At 44.6% G+C, this 24,201-nt stretch overlaps 1 pseudogene across 1 annotated transcript; it reads right to left on the minus strand.

Annotated features, from left to right (window-relative positions):
- Positions 1-5,497: 5,497 nt before the first annotated feature.
- Positions 5,498-21,919, minus strand: LOC309543818 (nephrocystin-4-like; annotated as a pseudogene). Its single transcript has 4 exons — positions 21,845-21,919; positions 19,095-19,273; positions 11,713-11,854; positions 5,498-5,656 (listed from the first exon to the last, which is right to left on the minus strand). The product of its transcript is annotated as a nephrocystin-4-like (transcript).
- Between the last annotated feature and the right edge of the window lie 2,282 nt (positions 21,920-24,201).

Here is a 24,201-nt window from a genome sequence, read left to right on the forward strand (position 1 = left end):
AGAGACTGCAGACATAGTACAGGAGACGGTCAGAGACTGCAGACATAGTACAGGAGACGGTCAGAGACTGCAGACATAGTACAGGAGATGGTCAGAGACTGCAGACAGACATACTAAAGGAGATTTTCAGAGACTGCAGACACGGATTATTCTCTGCAGGGACCCAGAGGGCTGCAGAAAAATTGCCAAAGGGCCACTTGCAGTTCCCAGGCACCAGGGCTCTATAGTAAATGAATAACCCAACAATGAGAGTAACACCCCCCCCATCCCCCATGACTTTGGAAGTTGGGCGGAGCTAGGAACGCATAGGTTGTAGGAAGCCAATACCGAATTTAACTAGTCACCATCAGTTGTGGGCGGAGTAAACCTTGAGTGGGAGGTCATTCATTGCTGGTCACCCATAGTAACATACAATTAAGAAGAAACAGAATTTAGCAAAAAACTTCCAAAATATGTGCAAAAAAACACAAAAACAAAAATATTTTATTTGAAGCAATGAGTACAAAAGGAGCAAAATAGATAAATAGAATTTGTACAATATACAGCTATACATTGTATCAAAGATCACACAATAGAAATATACAAATAATACAAACTTACAATCAATAGGAAGCTGATTGGATCTTCTCTATGTAGAGACAACATGGCGTCCGCGGACTCATTCTAACGCAAACGGACCATTTATTCTTCTTTCTGTACTTTTTAAAGCAAAATTCTACCATTGGATAAAATTCTGGGCGGAGCCCTGAGGAAGCGGATATAGATCCTTAAAATGCATTGACGGGGTTTTCTTTTAATACACTGAATCGCAGCCAATGTTGTGTCTTCTGATCCTTCATCATAAAGTGGGAGGAGCTCCAAGAATTGGGAGTGGTGCGCCCTTTTATTACACAGTCACACTATGACACGGCCCGGCGTGTCACCGAGACAGGAAGTGAGGAGAAATCCCCCCAGAAAGATATACAGCAGACCAATGTTTCTCAACCGTTCCTAATATCCAACATCCTTTTAAGTGCAGGTTCACATATATGCGATGCGGGAACCCTGCGAATCCACTGCGGGTTCCCGCATCGCATTTAACTCGCAGGAAGTTCACACTGCCAAATGCGAATCGCTGGGGGGTGTCAATACAAGGTTAGCGACACCCCCAGATTAGTTTGCATATCGCAAGTGCATACTGTCAGTTCGGACAGGAATCGGATCGCATAGGTGTGAACACCCATGCGATCCGATTCTGGTGTGGACCAAAAAAAGGGTGCTGTGCGAGTTGTGTCCCAATGTGATGCGAATTCAGCCGTACAATCTGTATGGCTGAATTTTCATCGCACAGACATCGCATGTGATTTGCAGAGCAGTGCCCTCTGAATCACATGCCATGTCTGACATCGCTTATGTGTGAACCAGCACTAAAAGTTTGTAAAATCTGGGGACCCCCCCCAATATGTAAATGTAACTTATCAATGGGAGACCTGCACCTGAGCCAATGAAACAACCACCTGAGTGAAATTACTTTACAGCAGAGCCCCCCTAAATATGAGAGCCCCCCCATCACATCAGTGCCCCCCTAAATATGAGAGCCCCCCATCACACCAGTGTCCCCCTATATATGAGAGCCCCCCCATCACATCAGTGTCCCCCTATATATGAGAGCCCCCCATCACATCAGTGTCCCCCTATATATGAGAGCCCCCCATCACATCAGTGTCCCCCTATATATGAGAGCCCCCCATCACATCAGTGCCCCCTATATATAAGAGCCCCCATCACTTCAGTGTCCCCCTATATATGAGAGCCCCTCATCACATCAGTGTCCCCCTATATATGAGAGCCCCCCCATCACATCAGTGTCCCCCTTTATATGAGAGCCCCCATCACTTCAGTGTCCCCCTAAATATAAGAGCCTCCCATCACATCAGTGCCCCCCTATATATGAGAGCCTCCCATCACATCAGTGCCCCCCTATATATGAGAGCCTCCCATCACATCAGTGCCCCCCTATATATGAGAGCCTCCCATCACATCAGTGCCCCCCTATATATGAGAGCCCCCCATCACATCAGTGTCCCCCTATATATGAGAGCCCCCCATTACATCAGTGCCCCCTATATATGAGAGCCCCCCATTACATCAGTGTCCCCCTATATATGAGAGCCTCCCATCACATCAGTGTCCCCCTATATATGAGAGCCCCCCATTACATCAGTGCCCCCTATATATGAGAGCCCCCCATTACATCAGTGTCCCCCTATATATGAGAGCCTCCCATCACATCAGTGTCCCCCTATATATGAGAGCCCCCCATCACATCAGTGCCCCCCTATATATGAGAGCCCCCCATTACATCAGTGCCCCCTATATATGAGAGCCCCCCATTACATCAGTGTCCCCCTATATATGAGAGCCTCCCATCACATCAGTGTCCCCATATATATGAGAGCCCCCCATTACATCAGTGTCCCCCTATATATGATAGCCCCCCATTACATCAGTGTCCCCCTATATATAAGAGCCTCCCATCACATCAGTGTCCCCCTATATATGAGTGCCTCCCATCACATCAGTGTCCCCCTATATATGAGTGCCTCCCATCACATCAGTGTCCCCCTATATATGAGAGCCTCCCATCACATCAGTGTCCCCCTATATATGAGAGCCTCCCATCACATCAGTGTCCCCCTATATATGAGTGCCTCCCATCACATCAGTGTCCCCCTATATATGAGAGCCTCCCATCACATCAGTGTCCCCCTATATATGAGTGCCTCCCATCACATCAGTGTCCCCCTATATATGAGAGCCCCCCCATCACATCAGTGTCCCCCTATATATGAGAGCCCCCCATCACATCAGTGTCCCCCTATATATGAGAGCCCCCCATCACACCAGTGTCCCCCTATATATGAGAGCCCCCCCATCACATCAGTGTCCCCCTATATATGAGAGCCCCCCATCACATCAGTGTCCCCCTATATATGAGAGCCCCCCATCACATCAGTGCCCTCTATATATGAGAGCCCCCCATCACATCAGTGCCCCCTATATATGAGAGCCCCCATCACTTCAGTGTCCCCCTATATATGAGAGCCCCTCATCACATCAGTGTCCCCCTATATATGAGAGCCCCCCCATCACATCAGTGTCCCCCTATATATGAGAGCCCCCCCATCACATCAGTGTCCCCCTTTATATGAGAGCCCCCATCACTTCAGTGTCCCCCTAAATATAAGAGCCTCCCATCACATCAGTGCCCCCCTATATATGAGAGCCTCCCATCACATCAGTGCCCCCCTATATATGAGAGCCTCCCATCACATCAGTGCCCCCCTATATATGAGTGCCTCCCATCACATCAGTGTCCCCCTATATATGAGAGCCTCCCATCACATCAGTGCCCCCCTATATATGAGAGCCTCCCATCACATCAGTGTCCCCCTATATATGAGAGCCTCCCATCACATCAGAGTCCCCCTATATATGAGAGCCTCCCCATTACATCAGTGTCCCCCTATATATGAGAGCCTCCCATCACATCAGTGTCCCCCTATATACGAGTGCCTCCCATCACATCAGTGTCCCCCTATATACGAGTGCCTCCCATCACATCAGTGTCCCCCTATATACGAGTGCCTCCCATCACATCAGTGTCCCCCTATATACGAGTGCCTCCCATCACATCAGTGTCCCCATATATATTAGAGCCTCCCATCACATCAGTGTCCCCATATATATTAGAGCCCCCCCATCACATCAGTGTCCCCCTATATATGAGTGCCTCCCATCACATCAGTGTCCCCCTATATACGAGTGCCTCCCATCACATCAGTGTCCCCCTATATACGAGTGCCTCCCATCACATCAGTGTCCCCATATATATTAGAGCCCCCCATCACATCAGTGTCCCCATATATATATTAGAGACCCCCCATCACATCAGTGTCCCCCTATATATGAGAGCACCCCATCCCATCAGTGTCCCCCCTATATATGAGAGCCCTCCCATCACATCAGTGTCCCCCTATATATGAGTGCCTCCCATCACATCAGTGTCCCCCTATATATTAGAGCCTCCCATCACATCAGTGTCCCCATATATATTAGAGCCTCCCATCACATCAGTGTCCCCATATATATTAGAGCCCCCCATCACATCAGTGTCCCCATATATATTAGAGCCCCCCATCACATCAGTGTCCCCATATATATTAGAGCCCCCCATCACATCAGTGTCCCCATATATATATATTAGAGACCCCCCATCACATCAGTGTCCTCCTATATATGAGAGCCCCCCATCCCATCAGTGTCCCCCTATATATGAGAGCCCCCCCATCACATCAGTGTCCCCCGTCCCCCTATATATGAGAGCCTCCATCACTTCAGTGTCCCCCTATATATATGAAAGCCCCCCATCCCATCAGTGTCTCCCTATATATGAGAGCTTCCATCCCATCAGTGTCCCCCTCTATATATGAGAGCCCCCCCATCACATCAGAGTCCCCCTATATATGAGAGCCCCCCCATCCCATCAGTGTCTCCCTATATATGAAAGCCTCCATCACATCAGAGTCCCCCTATATATGAAAGCCCATCACATCAGTGTCCCCCTATATATGTGAGCCCCCCATCACATCAGTGTCCCCCTATATATGAAAGCCCCCCTCATCACATCAGTGTCCCCCTATATATGAGAGCCTCCCATCACATCAGAGTCCCCTTATATATGAGAGCCCCCCATCACACCAGTGTCCCCATATATATGAGAGCCCCCCATCACACCAGTGTCCCCATATATATGAGAGCCCCCCATCACATCAGTGTCCCCCTTTATATGTGAGCCCCCCCATCACATCAGTTTCCCCATATATATGAAAGCCCCCCTCATCACTTCAGTGTCCCCCTTTATATGTGAGCCCCCCATCACATCAGTGTCCCCCTTTATATGAGAGCCCCCCATCACTTCAGTGTCCCCCTATATATGAGAGCCCCCCATCACATCAGTGTCCCCATATATATGAGAGCCCCTCATCACATCAGTGTCCCCCTTTATATGAGAGCCCCCTATTACTTCAGTGTCCCCCTATATGTGAGAGCCCCCCATCACATCAGAGAATCACAATGAGAAAGGTCCAACGCCAAAGAGTCCCCCCCCCCCCAGATTAGAGTCCTTTCGCTCTCGTGGCACCTGAGGGGTACCCAAATGGCACACTGGGATGCCGCGGCACCCTGGTTGAGAAACACTGCAGTAGACTGCAACAAACACACGACAGAGGCTTTACACCTCTCCAACTCTACTAAAGGGGCTTCTTTTGGGGGGATTCCAACTCTATTCTTGTCCCGGTGACACCTTGTGCGTCAGAGTATGACAGGGAGTCACCAGCAGTAAAAGCTCAGCAGAGGTTCTAACCCAAGAAGGATCATGTTTTGTCTGGATCTGGGCTTCACCAACAATTAATGTCCATCATTGTGGGAACGTCATCCTTCAGATCAGTCCGAACCTTCAGAGGGATTTCCTCGTTTCTTCATAGATGACCTTCACGCAGAACGTCTCCTCGTTTTTATCTTCGTGGTCATTGATAAATATGAGAATTTCTTCCAATCCGCCGCTGTCGCTGGGTGCAAAGCGAAGTCCGATGGTGTAGGTTTCCCCCGCCCCCACCTGAAAGAAAAATTCATCCAATCAATGAATAAAAAACCTTTCCAGGAAATAATATTGGCTATTGTATCCATTCTATCTCCTGGCCCTGGGGTTATACTGCTGACCCCCGCCCCCCCTCCTGGCCCTGGGGTTATACCGCTGACCTCGCCCACCCCTCCTGGCCCCGGGGTTATACCGTCCGTTACCTCCCCTCCTGGCCCTGGGGTTATACCGCTAACAACGCCCACCCTCCTGGCCCCGGGGTTATACCGCCCGTTAACCCCCCTCCTGGCCCTGGGGTTATACCGCTGACCCCGCCCACCCCTCCTGGCCCCGGGGTTATATCGTCCGTTACCCCCCCTCCTGGCCCTGGGGTTAAACCGCTGACCCCACCCTCTCCTGGCCCTGGGGTTATACCGTTCTGTTACCCCCCTCTCCTGGCCCTGGGGTTATACCGCTGATCCCCCCCCCCTCCTGGCCCCGGGATTATACCGTCCGTTACCCCTCTCCTGGCCCTGGGGTTATACCGCTGACCCCGCCCCCTCCTGGCCCTGGGGTTATACCATCCGTTACCCCCCCCCCACTCCTGGCGCTGGGGTTATACCATCTGTCACCTCACCCCCCCCCCCCCATGACAGTGCCCGAAACATGACAGCCAAGAGAGATGCATATGAAATACACTCTGTAGTGTGAGAACTGACACTTCCTGTTCAGAAACTACATATCCCACAATCCCCGGGCCTCTCAGTCTAGTGCTCTGCAGGGGAGAGCTACACAGTAATTAGATCTGACACAGATAGGCAGAGCAAGTGGTCAATAACATTCATTGTAATATGACTTGTGTAGTGATTATATATGCTATGTTTTTTTTTTTGTATTTGCTATTTTTTTCCCCATGAAAGTTGCCCTTTATGTAAGACTCTGCAGCAATAACCCCCCCCGAATATAAATATATTTCACATTTCAGTTAATGGGGGCTCCATCAGTCCTGAGTCCCGGCATTATCCTAACTAATGAGGGTTATTATCGTGGCTCCCGGTGATTTGCCCCCGATAACGAATGATTCCGGTCTTCCGGAGATCATCATCCCTCCCGGCTGCAGAATCCGGATTTATATATAGAGAGGAGGAGGAGCCTGGAGATTGCGGCCGTGCGGCTCTCTAATAAGGGTCTGTGAATGATGGAGCAGACACGCGCAGGCTCTTGATTTAAGAACTTTCAGAGCGGCTTCCTATGAACTTTCATTAGCTCACGCGTGCGTACGCAGAACTCGCCGTGTACAAGTGTCGGAGCAAAAAATGGGTGGCCTGCCGCACCGCACAATTAGAACGGCCTAATGAAGTCGTGTAGATGGAGGATGGAGGAAGAAGGCGCAGCGTACAGGACGTTCGTCATGTCGGAGCGGGGGGACCGTGCGTCTTCTGCTGCGTCAGTGAGGACTTATTAACCACTTCTGGACTGGAAGGTGGACTCTATTTACTATTTAGATGACTTCTGAAGGCAATTGGTTCCATTTGATTTTAGTTAGGGGTAGCAAAGTAAAGGGGGGTGAATACATATGCCCCCCCCCCACACATACTTTTAACAGATTTATTTGTATAATTTATCATTCTCCTTCCACTTCACAATTATGGCCACTTTGTGTCGGTCTATCACATAAAATCCCAATAAAATACATTTACATGTTTGGTTGTAACATGAGAAAATGAGGAAGATGTCAAGGGGTGTGAATACTTTATCAAGGTGCTGTATATATATATATATATATACACACAGAGTGTCTTGAAAAAGCATTCACACCCCTTGACATTTTCCTCATATTATTAAACAAAAAAAAAAAAAAAATTATATATATATAATTTTTTATTTTGTTTAACCACTTCTGGACTGGAAGGTTTTTCCCCCTTAATGACCAGGCCATATTTTGCGATTCGGCACTGCGTTATTTTAACTGACAATTGCGCAGTCGTGCGACGCTGTACCCAAATGAAATGAATGTCCTTTTTTTCCCACAAATAGAACTTTCTTTTGGTGGTATTTGATCACCTGTGCGATTTTTATTTTTCGTGCTATAAACAAAAAAGTGCGACAATTCTGAAAAAAAAAAAAAATACAATATTTTTTAACTTCCTGCTATATGAAATTCCCCAAAAAAATTTTAAAATCAAAATTTTTTAACATTTTAGGCCAATTTGTTTTCTGCTACATATTTTTGGTAAAAAAAAAAAAAAAAAAAAAAAAAAAAAAATCGCAATAAGCGTATTTTGATTGGTTTGCGCAAAAGTTATCATGCCTACAAACTACGGGAAATATTTATGACATATTTATTGTTTTTTTTTTTTTACTAGTAATGGCGGCGATCAGCGATTTTTAGCAGGACTGCGACATTGCGGCGGACAGATCGGAACCCTAACTGACATTTTTGACACTTTTGGGGGGACCAGAGACATTACTACAGTAATCAGTGCTAAAAAATATGCACTGTCACTGTACTAATGATACTGGCAGGGAAGGGGTTAACACCAGGGGTGATCAGAGGGTTAATTGTGAGCCTAGGGGAGTGTTTACTAAATGTCTGGGGGAGGGACTTGTGAAATGATCATAGAGACCTGTGATCCTATATAGAAGGAGCTCTGTGATCATTTCAGAGAGAAGAACAATCAGCTGTGTTTACAACATCCGATCGTTCTTCTCTCTCAGCGGGGAGCGATGCCCCGTGCATCGGCTTCCCCGCTGACGAGCGGTGGTGTGCGCTCGCCCCCTAGCTCCCTGTGCGCGACCAACGTATACCTAAGTCAGTTTGCACAGGAGTGGCTGCCTGCGGCGGACGGTTGTAATGATGATGTCACGCCGAGTAAATAGATACCGAACATGTTACGGTTTAATATTGCGCACACCGGCGGAATGGCGACAAACTATGGTCAATAACAATCTCCATAGGCGATTCTTTAAACATTTTTAACGCTTACCAGTTTAGAGTAGCTCTTCTTTTTTTTTTTTTATTGCTCTCGCTCTGTCACAGAACAAGTCACACAAGTGTGAAAGGGGCCTAGATGCTCATATTGCCTTTGGGGGAGGGGGGAGGGTTGGGGGGCGCAGTTTGGCATATTCACCCTGGGCTCTAGATCACCTTGTCCCAGCACTGAGCAAAGGGCATTCAGATAAGGGGGCATGGATTTTTATTGGGGTATGAAGGCCTGCCCCTCCCCCACCTGCCAACAGCACCCAGGGGAGGTCTGAACTGCAGTAAAGGCTCCCACAGTGAGATCTTCCCTGTGACAAATGAACCCAGAAGCAATGTGTATAATATCACTTCCAGGTTCACGGCTGTCATTCCTCAGCTACTGGAGCCAAGGAGGAAGCTAATCAAGCACAACCTGTGGTTGGTTAGCTACACTGGAGGACGAGGGAGACATTGGGAGTCTAATAGACCCCTGATGTCTCCGTAAAGAGGACCTGTTCCCTGTCCTGTGCTATCACATAAGGGGCTTGTTAGCCCTTTGTAATAGTAATAAAGTTAAAAAAAAAAAAAGTGTAAAAAAAAGAAACTAAATTAACCACTTTACTACTGCCCGCCGCGCAGCCGCTCCTGCGCAAACCGCCTTAAGTATACATCGGTCGTGCGCCTGCAGCTAGGGGGCGCGCTCCTGCCCTCACTCGTCAGCAGGGACTCCGATGCACGGGACAGGCGGCTCCGATTGCCCCCTGACACCCACGATCGCTCCCCGCTGAGAGAGAAGGACGGTCGGATGTTGTAAACACAGCTGACCGTTCTTCTCCCTGGAATGATCACAGAGCGCCTGTGATCCTTCTATACAGGAACACAGGTCTCTATGATCATTTCACAAGCCACGCCCCCCCCACAGTTAGAATCACTCCCCTAGGCTCACATTTAACCCTTTGATCACCAATACTGTTAACCCCTTCCCTGCCAGTGTCATTATTACAGTGACAGTGCATATGTATAGCACTGATTACTGTAGTGATGTCACTGGTACCCCCAAAATTGTCAAAAATGTCAGTCAGGGGTCCGATCTGTCCGCCGCAATGTCGCAGTCCCGCTATAAATCGCTAATCGCTGCCATTACTAGTAAAAAAAAACACAATAAAAATGACATAAATCTTTCCCCTAGTTTGTAGAGGTGATAACTTTTGTGCAAACCAATGAAAATACGCTTATTGGGATTTCTTTTTAAAAAAATATGTAGCAGAAAACAAATTGGCCTAAAATGTTAAAAAAAACATTTTTCAGAATTGTTGCTCTTTTTTTGTTTATAGCGCAAAAAGTAAAAATCGCACAGGTGATCAAATACCACCAAAAGAAAGCTCTGTTTGTGGGAAAAAAAGGACATCAATTTCATTTGGGTACAGCATCGCCCGACCGCGCAATTGTCCGTTAAAATAACGCAGTGCCGAATCGCAAAAAGTGGTCTGGTCATTAAGGGGGCAAATCCTTCCGGTCCAGAAGTGGTTAAACAAAATAAAAAATTATATATATAAATTTTTTTTTTGTTTAATCAAATGTGGAAAATGTCAAGGGGTGTGAATGCTTTTTCAAGACACTGCGTGTGTATATGTATATATATATACACACACACACACACAAATATATATATATATACACACGCAGTGTCTTGAAAAAGCATTCACACCCCTTGACATTTTCCACATTTTCTCATGTTACAACCAAAAATTCTATTGGGATTTTATGTGATAGACCGACACAAAGTGGCCATAATTGTGAAGTGGAAGGAAAATGATAAATGATACAAATAAATCTGTGAAAAGTGTGGCTGCATTTGTATTCACCCCCCCCCCCCCTTTACTCTGATACCCCTAACTAAAATCTAGTGGAACCAATTACCTTCAGAAGTCTCCTAATTAGTAAATAGAGTCCATCTGTGTGTAATGTAATCTCAGTATAAATACAGCTGTTCTGTGAAGCCCTCAGAGGTTTGTTAGAGAACCTTAGTGATTAAACAGCATCATGAAGGCCAAGGAACACACCAGACAGGTCAGGGATAAAGTTGTGGAGAAGTGTAAAGCAGGGTTAGGTTATAAAAAAATCTCCCAAGCTTTGACCATCTCACGGAGCGCTGTTCAATCCATCATGGGAAAATGGAAAGAGTATGGCACAACTGCAACCCTACCAAGACATGGCCGTCCACCTAAACTGACCGGCCGGGCCCCTACCAAGACATGGCCGTCCACCTAAATTGACTGGCGGGGCCCCTACCAAGACATGGCCGTCCACCTAAACTGACCGGCCGGGCAACCCTACCAAGACATGGCCGTCCACCTAAACGGACCGGCCGGGCCCCTACAAAGACATGGCCGTCCACCTAAACTGACCGGCCGGGCCCCTACCAAGACATGGCTGTCCACCTAAACTGACCGGCCGGGCAACCCTACCATGACATGGCCGTCCACCTAAACTAACCAGCCGGGCCCCTACCAAGACATGGCCGTCCACCTAAACTGACCGGCCGGGCCCCTACCAAGACATGGCCATCCACCTAAACTGACCGGCCGGGCCCCTACCAAGACATGGCCATCCACCTAAACTGACCGGCCGGGCCCCTACCAAGACATGGCCGTCCACCTAAACTGACCGGCCGGGCCCCTACCAAGACATGGCCATCCACCTAAACTGACCGGCCAGGCAAGGAGAGCATTCATCAGAGAAGCAGCCAAGAGGCCCATGGGAACTCTGGAGGAGCTGCAGAGATCCACAGCTCAGGTGGAAGAATCTGTCCACAGGACAACTATTAGTCGTGCGCTCCACAAATCTGCCCTTTATGGAAGAGTGAGAAGAAGAAAGCCATTGGTGGAAGAAAGCCATAAGAAGTCCTGTTTGCAGTTTAGGAGAAGCCATGTGGGGGACACAGCAAACATGTGGAAGAAGGAGCTCCCAATAAAATACATTTACGTTTTTGGTTGTAACATGACAAAATGTGGGAAATTTCAAGGGGTGTGAATACTTATTCAAGGCACTGTGTGTGTATATATATATATACACACACATACAGTTATATATATGAAGCATCAGCAAAGAAAAGGTAAAAAGCAGCGGTTACCTTGAAGGTGTTCTTCTTGAACTGCAGTAGGTCCACCCTGTTTGTATGGAGGGAGTATCTCTTCTTGGATTGGTAGGGATTGGTATAGGTGATCCTTTTGTTGCAGCCCTTGTCTCCGGAGGGAATTGTAATTTCAAAAGGCCTTTAAAAACATAAAATATTTTTGTTGTTGTTTAAATTATTATTTTTTTTTTTTTACATTATAATTATTTAATAATTATTCAATAATATTGTTATTTTTTTTTTATAACATTATTATTTGAGTTATTTTGGGTGTTATGCGTGTTTTTTTTTTTTTTTTTTGCATTATTGGTGTTGTAAATGTATTGCTATTTTGTATTATGTCTTGTATTTTCTAAAAGTTTGTAAATAAAAAAAAAAATATTATTATTAAATTATTGTAATTATTTTTGTTTAATATTATTATTTCATTATTAGTTTATAATATTATTATTTAATGATGTTATATTATTATTTTATAGTATTATCATTTAATGATTATTTAACTGGATAGTTATTTTATTAAATTTTATTTAATGATCATTTAATGATTATTGTATAATATGATTATTTAATGATTATTTTATTTAATATACTATTAGTTATGTAAATGTATTGCCATGTATTGTTATTTTGTATTATGTCTTGTATTTTCTAAAAGTTTGCAAATAAAAAAAATATTATTGTTAAATGATTATTTAATTTAATTATTATTGTTTAATATTATTATTTAATTATTATTTTAAAATATTATTTAATGATTATTTAACTGGATTATTATTTTTTGTTATATTTTTATTTATTGATTTTGATATAATATTGTTATTTAATGATTATTTTATTTAATGACCATTTTATATACTATTATTTATGTAAATGTATTGCCATGTATTGTTATTTTGTATTATGTTTTGTATTTTCTAAATTTTTGCAAATAAAAAAAATATGTATATTATTAAATGATAATTTTTTTATTTTATTTTATTATTATTGTTTAATATTATTATTTAATTATTATTTCATAATAATATTATTTTAAAATACTGTAATTTAATTATTTTATGATAATATTATTTAATGGTTATTTAATATTATTATTTTACAATATTATTATTTAATGTTTATTTCAGTGGAATACTATTTTATTATATTTTCATTTAATGATCTATTTATTTAATGATTATTGTGTTATATTATTATTTCATGATTTTATTTAATTAACATTTTATAATACTATTATTTAAATTTTATTATAATAATACATAACTAATTATATTAATAATCGTTAAATAAAATACAATTTAAATAATAATGCTATACAATAATCATTAAAAAAATAATCATTAAAGAAAAATATTTTAAAATAATCTTAAAATAATGATATAAACTAATATTATTATAAAATATTAATTTCAATAAAATGTTTTCTGCCAAATGGAAAGTTCAGCCAATGTGACCTCTGACCCGCCCCTTCAACACAAATCACATGACTGGTCAGTTTGGGGAGCCCAGAGCAGCATTTTCTCCAGCATTTTCTAAATATAATAAAATTTTATATAATAATATTATACAATAATCATTAAATAAAAATGTTATAAAATAATCATTAAAAATTCCTATAAAATAATAATATTACTATATATAAATTTCTAAATAAAATAACATTTTATATAATAATATTATACATTAATCATTAAATAAAATAATCATTAACTAAAAATGTTATAAAATAATCATGAAAAAATCCTATAAAATAATAATATTATAAAAAAAGCATTAAATAAAATGTTTTCTGCTAAATGGGAAGTTCAGCCAATGTGACCTCTGACCCGCCCCTTCAACACAAATCACATGACTGGTCAGTAGGGAGCCCAGAGCAGCATTTTCCCCAGCATTTTCTGAATAAAATAACATTTTATATAATAATATTATACAATAATCATTATATAAAATAATCATCAAATAAAATAATTATAAAAAAATCATTAAAAAATACTATAAAATAATCATTTAAATAAAATGCTTTCTGCTAAATGGGAAGTTCAGCCAAACTCTGACCCGCCCCTACAATACAAATCACATGACTGGTCAGTAGGGAGCCCAGAGCAGCATTTTCTCCAGGAAGGAATGCATTTGAACCCTCGGTAATAGGATCTCGGAAAGACATTTATATAACTTTATCTGAGCACGGGTCGGATTTAATGAGTGGTTGGAAGCAGAGCAGATAAGTAGTGGTCAGGCCATAGAACCCCGCGTAGCGGCTGCGCCCGCTCTCCGGCTCGTTAATCCATTTCCATCAGAGGCGGTGGATTCGGCGCGCACAGCACTTTCAGAAACAAATTACAGGAGAGCTTTAATATTTTCAGATTGCAATGTTTCATTGCAGCTCCCCTAGGAATGAATGCCAGACATACTAATTCAAATTGTTTTAACAATGAACAGCCGAGCAAAATTATACATGTCAGCTTGTAATAATCCCTTTTCAGAGAGAGCGCTCCAGCAATTTATCATAATGCAGAATGATGTCTGTGCTCTATATTTACAGAGGAACCGCATAGACATGAACCGCGCTACCAGGGCAGTAATTATCACTTAGCCAAACTAGGCCGGGGGCAACAGGAAAAAAAAACGGTGTTCACAATTTTAAGTGTGAGTTACAACCAAAGAGTTTCACGTCTGTAAGGTTGTTCTGATGCCATAGCTCCTCCTCCATAATAAGCTCCGCCCACACAGCTATAGCAAGGCTTGCATTGGGTGATGAAGGACCCACATTACATGTATGAGAATCAGTGGAGTATCCTCTATGGGTGCAATATGTGTGCCCTGAACATGGGTCCCAATATTCCCTCACACATAGTAGTTGGGGGGGGGGGGGGGGGGTCAGTCATGGATGTCCGTAATTGGACGTGAACGGGGTGTTAGTGGTTTGGGGGTGAACTCTGCCTCACTTACTACTGATCCCTAAACTCTGCTTCACTTACTACTGACCCCTGACCTCTGCATCACTTACTCATGACCCCTAAACTCTGCATCACTTACTCATGACCCCTAAACTCTGCATCACTTACTCATGACCCCTAAACTCTGCATCACTTACTCATGACCCCTAAACTCTGCATCACTTACTCATGACCCCTAAACTCTGCATCACTTACTCATGACCCCTAAACTCTGCTTCACCTACTACTGACCTCTGAACTCTGCTTCACCTACTACTGACCTCTGAACTCTGCTTCACCTACTACTGACCTCTGAACTCTGCTTCACCTACTACTGACCTCTGAACTCTGCTTCACCTTCTACTGACCTCTGAACTCTGCATCACTTTAAGTCACAGCCAATATTCAGCTGAATGTAAAACACATCCACTTTTTGCTACGATGTGCTGCAGCATAGTTACCTCCGCCGCCCATGAATGCACATGTGCAGCAGATGGGTCAATAAAGCCCGCCCTATTTGTCACCGTACATATGCGTTCTGCGGATGGCAAGAGGTTTAATATAAAATCCGTGCTTCTTAGAAACATCATGCAGGCAGCATTCACCTTTAATTTCCCCTCGCTCTGATATCGGTATATTACAAATAAACAAGTATTGAGCCGAACATTCCATTTCCATTCTGCACTCAATTAGAATCTTCATTTTTCTGTTGGAACATTACGACTCTTATAAAGGCCACAAGTACATTTCAGGACGCAGCGTCTGATGGTTTTAATAAACTCGGCGGAGATTAAAAAACTCAGAGGATAGCCATGAAAATTAATGGCTGCCCATTAGGAGCTCATTTAACACTGTCAGGGAACGGAGGAAGTTTTCCACCTAAACTTTGGAAACTTTGTATGACGGTCCATGAGAGGGCAGTAAAGCTGGAATGAAGCCTGGATGATGGATGACCATGTGATGGGCACTAATGTCCTATAACTCCATAGACAATTATCTTCTTCTAGATTAACAATGCATATCCTCTGCCAAATACTACATGCAGCCTTCCGTGCTGAGCTGGGAAATACGCATTGCTCATGTGTTGGAGAAGAACGTCACCTTCGTAAAACTGATGCAAAAAAAGTAATTTAAAGCTCAGATTCAGATTTAACCTTTACTTTTGGACAGAGAAGAGGCCGGTTAGAACCTCTGTTGGGTTTTCATTGTAGTCTGTGTGTAGGCAGGTGTGGAGCTGCAATATATTTGCTGACCTGAAGAGGGCACTGTGTGGTTTCCTCAGGCTGGCAGGAGCTTGTTGAGGATTAGGTTGTCCCCTGTCATGGGCTCCAGGTTGCCATCTTGGTGAACATGGTGTCATCTACTGCAATGTTTTTCAAAATATGACCCCAAGGAGGGGATATTTTATTGATATAGGATTGATATGGAAAGGTCCTTATATTTTTCTAGCCCTGGTGAATAGGGGCGCTCTTGGACTGCTGAAACGCATTGGCTACTTTTTTATCCGCTTGACTTTTTATCAAAATAAAGTTGTATCTGGACCTCTTAGCCTTGGTGTGGCTTTTCAATTTCCACTTTTGTTATATTACATTACAAGCCAAGTAGACCATGGAGATCCTCTGGGGCAGGTGTCACCAAACTATGGCCCTCCAGTTGTTCAGGAACTACAATTCCCATCATGCCTTGTCATGTCTGCGAATGTCAGAATTTTACAATGCCTCATGGGACGTGTAGTTCCACAACAGCTGGAGATCCCTGCTCTGGGGTATAGAAGCTGCCTGCCCTGGAACCAGGTCACCTCCATCAACATCAATACTTGAAGATAATACCAGTGAGATACAACTACAGATTCAACGCTATTTTCAACTTTCCTCTATGGTGTTGCGATATGTCTGCAGGCCTGAAGAGGGCGCTGTGTCACTTAGTCAAGCTTACAGGAGCTTGTTGAGAATTAGGTTGTCCCGTCATGGGCTCCAGGTTGCCATCTTGGCCAACATGGTGTCATCTACTCCCATTTCTGTTCTTTATAAATATGACCCCAAGGAGGGGATAGTGTATTGATATCAGATTGATATGGAGATGTTTTTATATTTTTCTAGCCCTGATCAAAGGGGGTGCTTTTGGACCCCCAAAATGCTTTGGTTACTTTTTTTATTTTATTTTGTATTTGTCCCCTTGACTTTTATCAGAATAAAGTTGTATCTGGACTTCTTGGTGTGGCTCTTCAATTTCAATTTTTGGTACATAACACTACAAGCCAAGAAGACCGCGGAGATCCTCAGGGGTGTAGAAGCCGCCTGCCCAGGAACCAGGTCATTTACATCAACATTGGTATTCCAATGAGATACGGGTTCAGTGCTATTTTTCCACTTTCCTCCATGGTGTTGCAATATGTCTGCATGTCTGAAGAGGGAGATAGGCCCCTTTCTCAGGCTGGCAGGAGCTTGATGAAGACGAGTTTGTCCCCTGTCATGGGCTCCAGTCGGTCATCTTGGCCAACATGGTGTCCTCTACTCCAATTTTTCGCTTTCCTCCATAGCATTGCAAATTATCTACTAGACCTGCAGAGGGACCTAGTCCTTTCTCAGGCTGACAGGAGCTTGTTGAGGACGAGGTTGTCCCCTGTCATGGGCTCCAGTCGCTCATCATCGCCAACATGGTATCATCTACTCCAATTTTTCCACTTTCCTCCATAGCATTGCAAATTATCTACTAGACCTGCAGAGGGATCTAGTCCTTTCTCAGGCTGACAGGAGCTTGTTGAGGACGAGGTTGTCCCCTGTCATGGCCTCCAGTCAGGCATCTTGGCCAACATGGTGTCATCTACTCCAATTTTTCCACTTTCCTCCATAGCTTTGCAAATTATCTACTAGACCTGCAGAGGGACCTAGTCCTTTCTCAGGCTGACAGGAGCTTGTTGAGGACGAGGTTGTCCCCTGTCATGGGCTCCAGTTGGGCATCTTGGCCAACATGGTATCATCTACTCCAATTTTTCCACTTTCCTCCATAGCATTCCAAATGATCTACTAGACCTGCAGAGGGAGCTAGGCCCCTTTCTCAGGCTGGCAGGAGCTTGTTGAAGATGAGTTTGTCCCCTGTCATGGGCTCCAGTCGGTCACCTTGGCCAACATGGTGTTGTCTACTCCAATTTTCCCACTTTCCTCCATAGCATTGCAAATTATCTACTAGACTTGCAGAGGGAGCTAGGCCTTTCTCAGGCTGGCAGGAGCTTGTTGAGGATTAGTGTGGCCCCTGTCATGGGCTCCAGGCGGTAATCTTAGCCAACATGGTGTCATCTACCATTTTTTTGGTAATACTTCCTAAATCACACCCTAGGAAATTTTCTCGCACTTCCTGAGCAGTGACACAGAGGGTCGGCACACAATTTTAGTACTGTAATGGCAGTTAGGTTTTTTTATTGCTGTGGGTGCCCTCCTATCCTAGTGACCCCCTTCACTATATTTATTACCATGTTGTCGGAGGAACATCAATAACACACTAAACGAGGAGAAATCTCTCCAACAGAGCCCCAACGAGAGTTTTAGCGATGGAATGGCAGTTACACTTTCTTGCTGTGGGTGCCCTCCTGTCCTGGTGCTCCCGGTCTCCACAATTCTTACAAGGAAGCCACTAAGTCACTCAATGAGGAGAAATCTCCCCAACAGAGCCAGAGATAGCAATGAAAACCTAAAAGAGGTTACACTATATTGTCAAAAGTATTGAGACGCCTGCCTTTACACGCACCCCAAACTCCCTCATCCATGTCTTTATGGACCTTGCTTTGTGCACTGGTCCAAATCATTTGGTGGCGGGGAGATTATGGCGTGGGGTTGCTTTTCAGGGGTTGGGCTTGGCCCCTTAGTTCCAGTGATGGGAACTCTTAAGGCTTCAGCATACCAAGACATTTTGGACAATTTCATGCTCCCAACTTTGTAGGAACATAGATGAGTGGTGTTGGGGTGGAGGAACTTGACTGGCCTGCACAGAGTCCTGACCTCAACCCGATAGAACACCTTTGGGATGAATTAGAGGGCAGACTGCGAGCCAGGCCTTCTCATCCAACATCAGTGCCTGACCTCACAAATATGCTTCTGGAAGAATGGTCAAACATTCCCATAGACACATTCCTAAACCTTGTGGACAGCCTTCCCAGAAGAGTTGAAGCTGTTATAGCTGCAAAGGGTGGGCCAACTCAATATTGAACCCTACGGACTAAGACTGGGATGCCATTAAAGTTCATGTGTGTGTAAAGGCAGGCGTACCAATACTTTTGACAATATAGTATATATATATATATATATATATATAAATGGAAAATAAAATGGTAAAAGCTCAGTTTCTTTAAATCACACCGGGAGTGACAACCAATTAAAGGCACACAACACAAATGTGGCTTCAGATATCTAAATTCAATTTAACAGAACATTGAAATCCACAGCTCACCTTAGAAATGATGGGATTTCGGCTCATTACACAGACTAACCAGGAGGCTACCAGCTGATGTTGGTCAACATCTACTATGTTGAGGTAGATGAATCTGCTGCCGGCTTTGTTGGGGCGCACAGCAATGTGAAGGTCTTGGATGCCGTTGGTGGGAGCACAAACACGTCACTGGGATCCACCTATACACCAAACAAAGGGTTAAAACTGAATTCCGGGGAGATAATAAAATACACCAGTCAACACAACTAAATGTTACATTCCAGCCACCCACAGCAGAGCAGGAGTGGGAGGAGCAGCACTAAGAGCCAATCAGTATGTACTGACAGGTGGTGGGTGGAGAGAGCAGTGAGCAGAGATGACTTTTCTGTATATTCTTAATATGTATTAGTACAGGTATTTATTTAGTGCCGACAGTTTACACAGTGCTTTACATTTTGTACATTCATATCAGTCTCTATCCTCGGGAGCTTACAATCTAAGGTCCTTATCTCACATACAAACGCATATAATGACCCCCACTGCAAGGGTCATTTTGGATTTAAATTTTGAGTTTATTTATTACGGGTATTTATATAGTGCTGACAATTTACACAGTATGTTACATATACTGTATACTATACATTCACGTCGGTCTCTGCCCCTAAGGAGCTTACAATCTAAGGCCCCTAACGCACATTCTAGGGCCAATTTAGACAGGAGCCATTTAACCTCCCAGCATGTCTTTGGAGTGTGCGAGGAAACCGGAGTAAGTGAGATGGAGTTCAAAAGTCAGTAGTAAGGCATACTCTCCCACGCCAAGGGTAATGGACCAGGCGAGGGGACAGGGCTTTCCCTTTAACTGCTCTATTACCCCTAGGTTAGGGAGAGTATGCCTTACTACTGACCTCTGAACTCTGCTTGACTCACTACTGACACCAATGATGGGACACTTTCCTTCCTACTGACACCAGTGATGAGGCACTATTACTTCCACTGACACCAATGATGGGACAATATTCCTCCCACTGACACCAATGATGGGGCACTATTCCTCCCACTGACACCAATGATGTGGCACTATTCCTCCGACTGATACCAATGATGGGGCACTATTCTGCCCGATGACACCAATGATGGGGCACTATTCCTCCCACTGACAAGAATGATGGGACACTATTCCTCCTACTGACACCAGTGATGAGACACTATTCCTCCCACTGACACCAATGATGAGACACTATTCCTCCCACTGACACCAATGATGAGACACTATTCCTCCCACTGACACCAGTGATGAGACACTATTCCTCCCACTGACACCAATGATGAGACATTATTCCTCCCACTGACCCCAATGATGGGACACTATTCCTCCTACTGACATCAATGATGAGGTACTATTCCTTCCACTGACACCAATGATGGGGCACTATTCCTCCCACTGACACCAATGATGAGGTACTATTCCTCCCACTGACACCAATGATGAGGTACTATTCCTCCCACTGACACCAATGATGGGGCACTATTCCTCCCACTGACACCAGTGATGGGCCACTATCCCTCCCACTGACACCAATGATGGGACACTATCCCTCCCATTGACACCAATGATGGGACACTATCCCTCCCACTGACACCAATGATGGGACACTATCCCTCCCACTAACACCAATGATGGGACACTATTCCTCCCACTGACACCAATGATGGGACACTATTCCTCCTACTGACATCAATGATGAGGTACTATTCCTTCCACTGACACCAATGATGGGGCACTATTCCTCCCACTGACACCAATGATGAGGTACTATTCCTCCCACTGACACCAATGATGAGGTACTATTCCTCCCACTGACACCAATGATGGGGCACTATCCCTCCCACTGACACCAGTGATGGGCCACTATCCCTCCCACTGACACCAATGATGGGACACTATCCCTCCCATTGACACCAATGATGGGGTGCTATTCCTCCCACTGAAACCAATGATGAGACACTATCCCTCCCACTGACACCAATGATGAGACACTATCCCTCCCACTGACACCAATGATGGGACACTATTCCTCCCACTGACACCAATGATGGGACACTATTCCTCCCACTGACACCAATGATGGGACACTATTCCTCCCACTGACACCAATGATGGGACACTATTCCTCCCACTGACACCAATGATGGGACACTATTCCTCCCACTGACACCAATGATGGGGCACTATTCCTCCCACTGACACCAATGATGGGGCACTATTCCTCCCACTGACACCAATGATGGGGCACTATTCCTCCAACTGACACCAATGATGGGGCGCTATTCCTCCCACTGACACCAATGATGGGACACTATTCCTCCCACTGACACCAATGATGGGGCACTATTCCTCCAACTGACACCAATGATGGGGCGCTATTCCTCCCACTGACACCAATGATGGGACACTATTCCTCCAACTGATACCAATGATGGGGCGCTATTCCTCCCACTGACACCAATGATGGGGCACTATTCCTCCCACTGATACCAATGATGGGACACTATTCCTCCCACTGACACCAATGATAAGGGTTCTTTTACTTCCATTAGTCATAGGCCCTTTGTTTAGAGAGTTTGGAGGCCTCTGGTTTACAACAATACAGAAGAATAGGATACATGGAAATATAACAATAGGGACAGTTAGGTGAAGAAGTTACTCTCGGCAGACGGGCCCGATGTCCCTTTTGGTGCAAAGTGTAATTGGGGTAAAGTATAACACTGACCTTCAGTTCATGCGGGTGAGACGCGTACGCTCTGACTTTCCGCACCGCTTACGTCCCTCGAAGGACCAGAGACATTTGTGTGAGCTGACCGGTTACACAGCTGAGGTCCACCCTTTTCAGGGAATGGACGTAGATCTGCCAGATTTGGATTGGAGCCGCCAGCCATCGGTCCCTGTGCCAATATTAGGAGATAACAGGAATTAATCACATATATCAATAATAATGTCACAATGTCCCTACTCCCATACATTAGAGTAGGACCATCACTGCAGAGGCAGCATGAGTGATTAGAAGCTTCTATATAAATTGATTATAATGTAAATCAACTGAAACTTCTATTTAGTGAAGAGACATAAATGGGTTTTATTAGGAGTATCCTTTGCTGGCTAGCAGGGCCTAGTGATGGGGATTTTGTTTTAGTGGCATGTGACGATAAACTGTATAAAATGGTTTTTAGCCGCAGCGGCCGCCGCACACACAGTCTGCACCTCCCAAAACACTGAAGTGACACAGGAGAGGGGCTCCCAATACCACACAGCGCCAGCAGTGCAATAAAAAAGACCCCCGCAGGGATCGCATCAGGGAGCCCCACAAACGCACAGACAAGAGGGGGGACACAGCAACACAGGACTGCCACCCCAGACAGAGGCCCCACACAGAAAAGTACTTACCTGTACTGGATGGCGTGGGGTGCCTCTATGACACGGAAAGCCTCTGTCCTCAGATGACAGGGAATGCCATCAGCCAAAACGCAGGACACTGCAGCACCTAACCGCATAAGCGTCCAGTGAGGTAGCCACCTCACAGGCTGCATCCCTGCTGCGAACAGGGATGGGTCGTTCATAGTGCCAGGGCGAACCATAGCCGAACGCTCGATGGCGGGCTGGGGATCCCTCTGACCCTCTGCCCTGGAGAGCCAGGGTGGCCAGTCCGATTCCCAGCTTCTCATAATCCATCTTCATCCGAAGATCCGACTAAAACTAAAGCTGACAAAATAAACAGCTAGTAAAGCAAAGGAAAAACTGACATTCTTGCAAATAAAAATCAAAAGAAAAGATTAGAAGGCTGAGACTGTAGCCCCAGCACAGGGAAGCCTATCTACTGCTAACGCTAGGCAGAGACAAACTGAGTTGGGATGGCTTACTGCAGGGGGGCATTGACCAGTGGGACAGCCCCCATGGGTGTGTCTATGCTAAAAGCTTTTGTTTCTAACAAGTCTTATGCCTAGCTACTCCTGCGGAGCGGAAGTCAATACCCATTGGTGAAGACTATATGAGGGGCGGCGACTGTCGGAGGACGTAAGAGAAAATAGGAGGATTTACGGACATGCGGAACGCCCGTGTGAAAGGGCCCAAAGGCATAATGAGCTAGTATGCATCGCATACTAGCTCTTTATGAATTACTTACCTTAGACTGAAGCCCCGACACGGACCCCCGGACACCGCTGTGGGAGCTGACATGATCCCTCTGCGTCTCTTCCGGGTTCGGCAGCTCCGGCGCTGTGATTGGCAGGAGCCGCGATGACGTCACTCCCGTGCATGTGCGCGGGAGTCATTTTCCGGCAAGCTCCCAGCAAGGAAAGCTGAAGGTCCTCCGGACCTTCAGAGCGCATGCGCTGCTCGCGTGGGCGGCTGCATGCAGTGCAAATATCTCCTAAACCCTGCCGGTTTAGGAGATATTAATTGTACCTACAGGTAAGCCTTATTATAGGCTTCCCTGTAGTTAAAAGTGGAAAAAAGCGGGATACTACCGCTTTAAGGGGAAAATCCTTCTGGTCCAGAATCCAGAACTGGTCTGATCTGGAAATTGCAGACCGAATTTAGCGCTACAATTTTCCGTGAAACGCACGCTCTGTAGACAAAAAAAAAAAAAATTAAGAAAATGACATCATATGGACAAAATCAGAAATGATACAATAAAAAATAAATAAATAAATAAATGTTCAAAAGGGCAAAAAAACACAGCGCTAGAGTAAAAAAACTGCTAGCACTTAGAGCAAAGATACATTCCAAATATACACGGACCAATAGTGAAGCGCTAAAAAAAAAAAAAAAAAAAAGACACAATAAATACTGTATCACAAAATAAATGCATACGAATAAATTAAACATTTATAGATTTTTTTCTCCCTTATTATTCCTGCCAGTAACACACTTCCTGTCTTAGACCTCGTTCACACTTGACCCACCTAAAAGTCGCACGACTTTGATGCGACTTGAAGAAATGCCTGTGTGATATTGAGGTCTATGGACTACTTTGAAGTCGCCGCAACTTGAAGTGGCACAGATATGAATGGCACTCGTTGGAAATCATGGAGTAGAACTTGTCATGCGACTTTGCAGTCCCAAGCCTGAGGA

This window comes from Pelophylax lessonae, assembly GCF_965119305.1.
Source record: "Pelophylax lessonae genome assembly, contig: HAP1_SCAFFOLD_364, whole genome shotgun sequence".
Classification (NCBI taxonomy): Eukaryota; Metazoa; Chordata; class Amphibia; order Anura; family Ranidae; genus Pelophylax; species Pelophylax lessonae.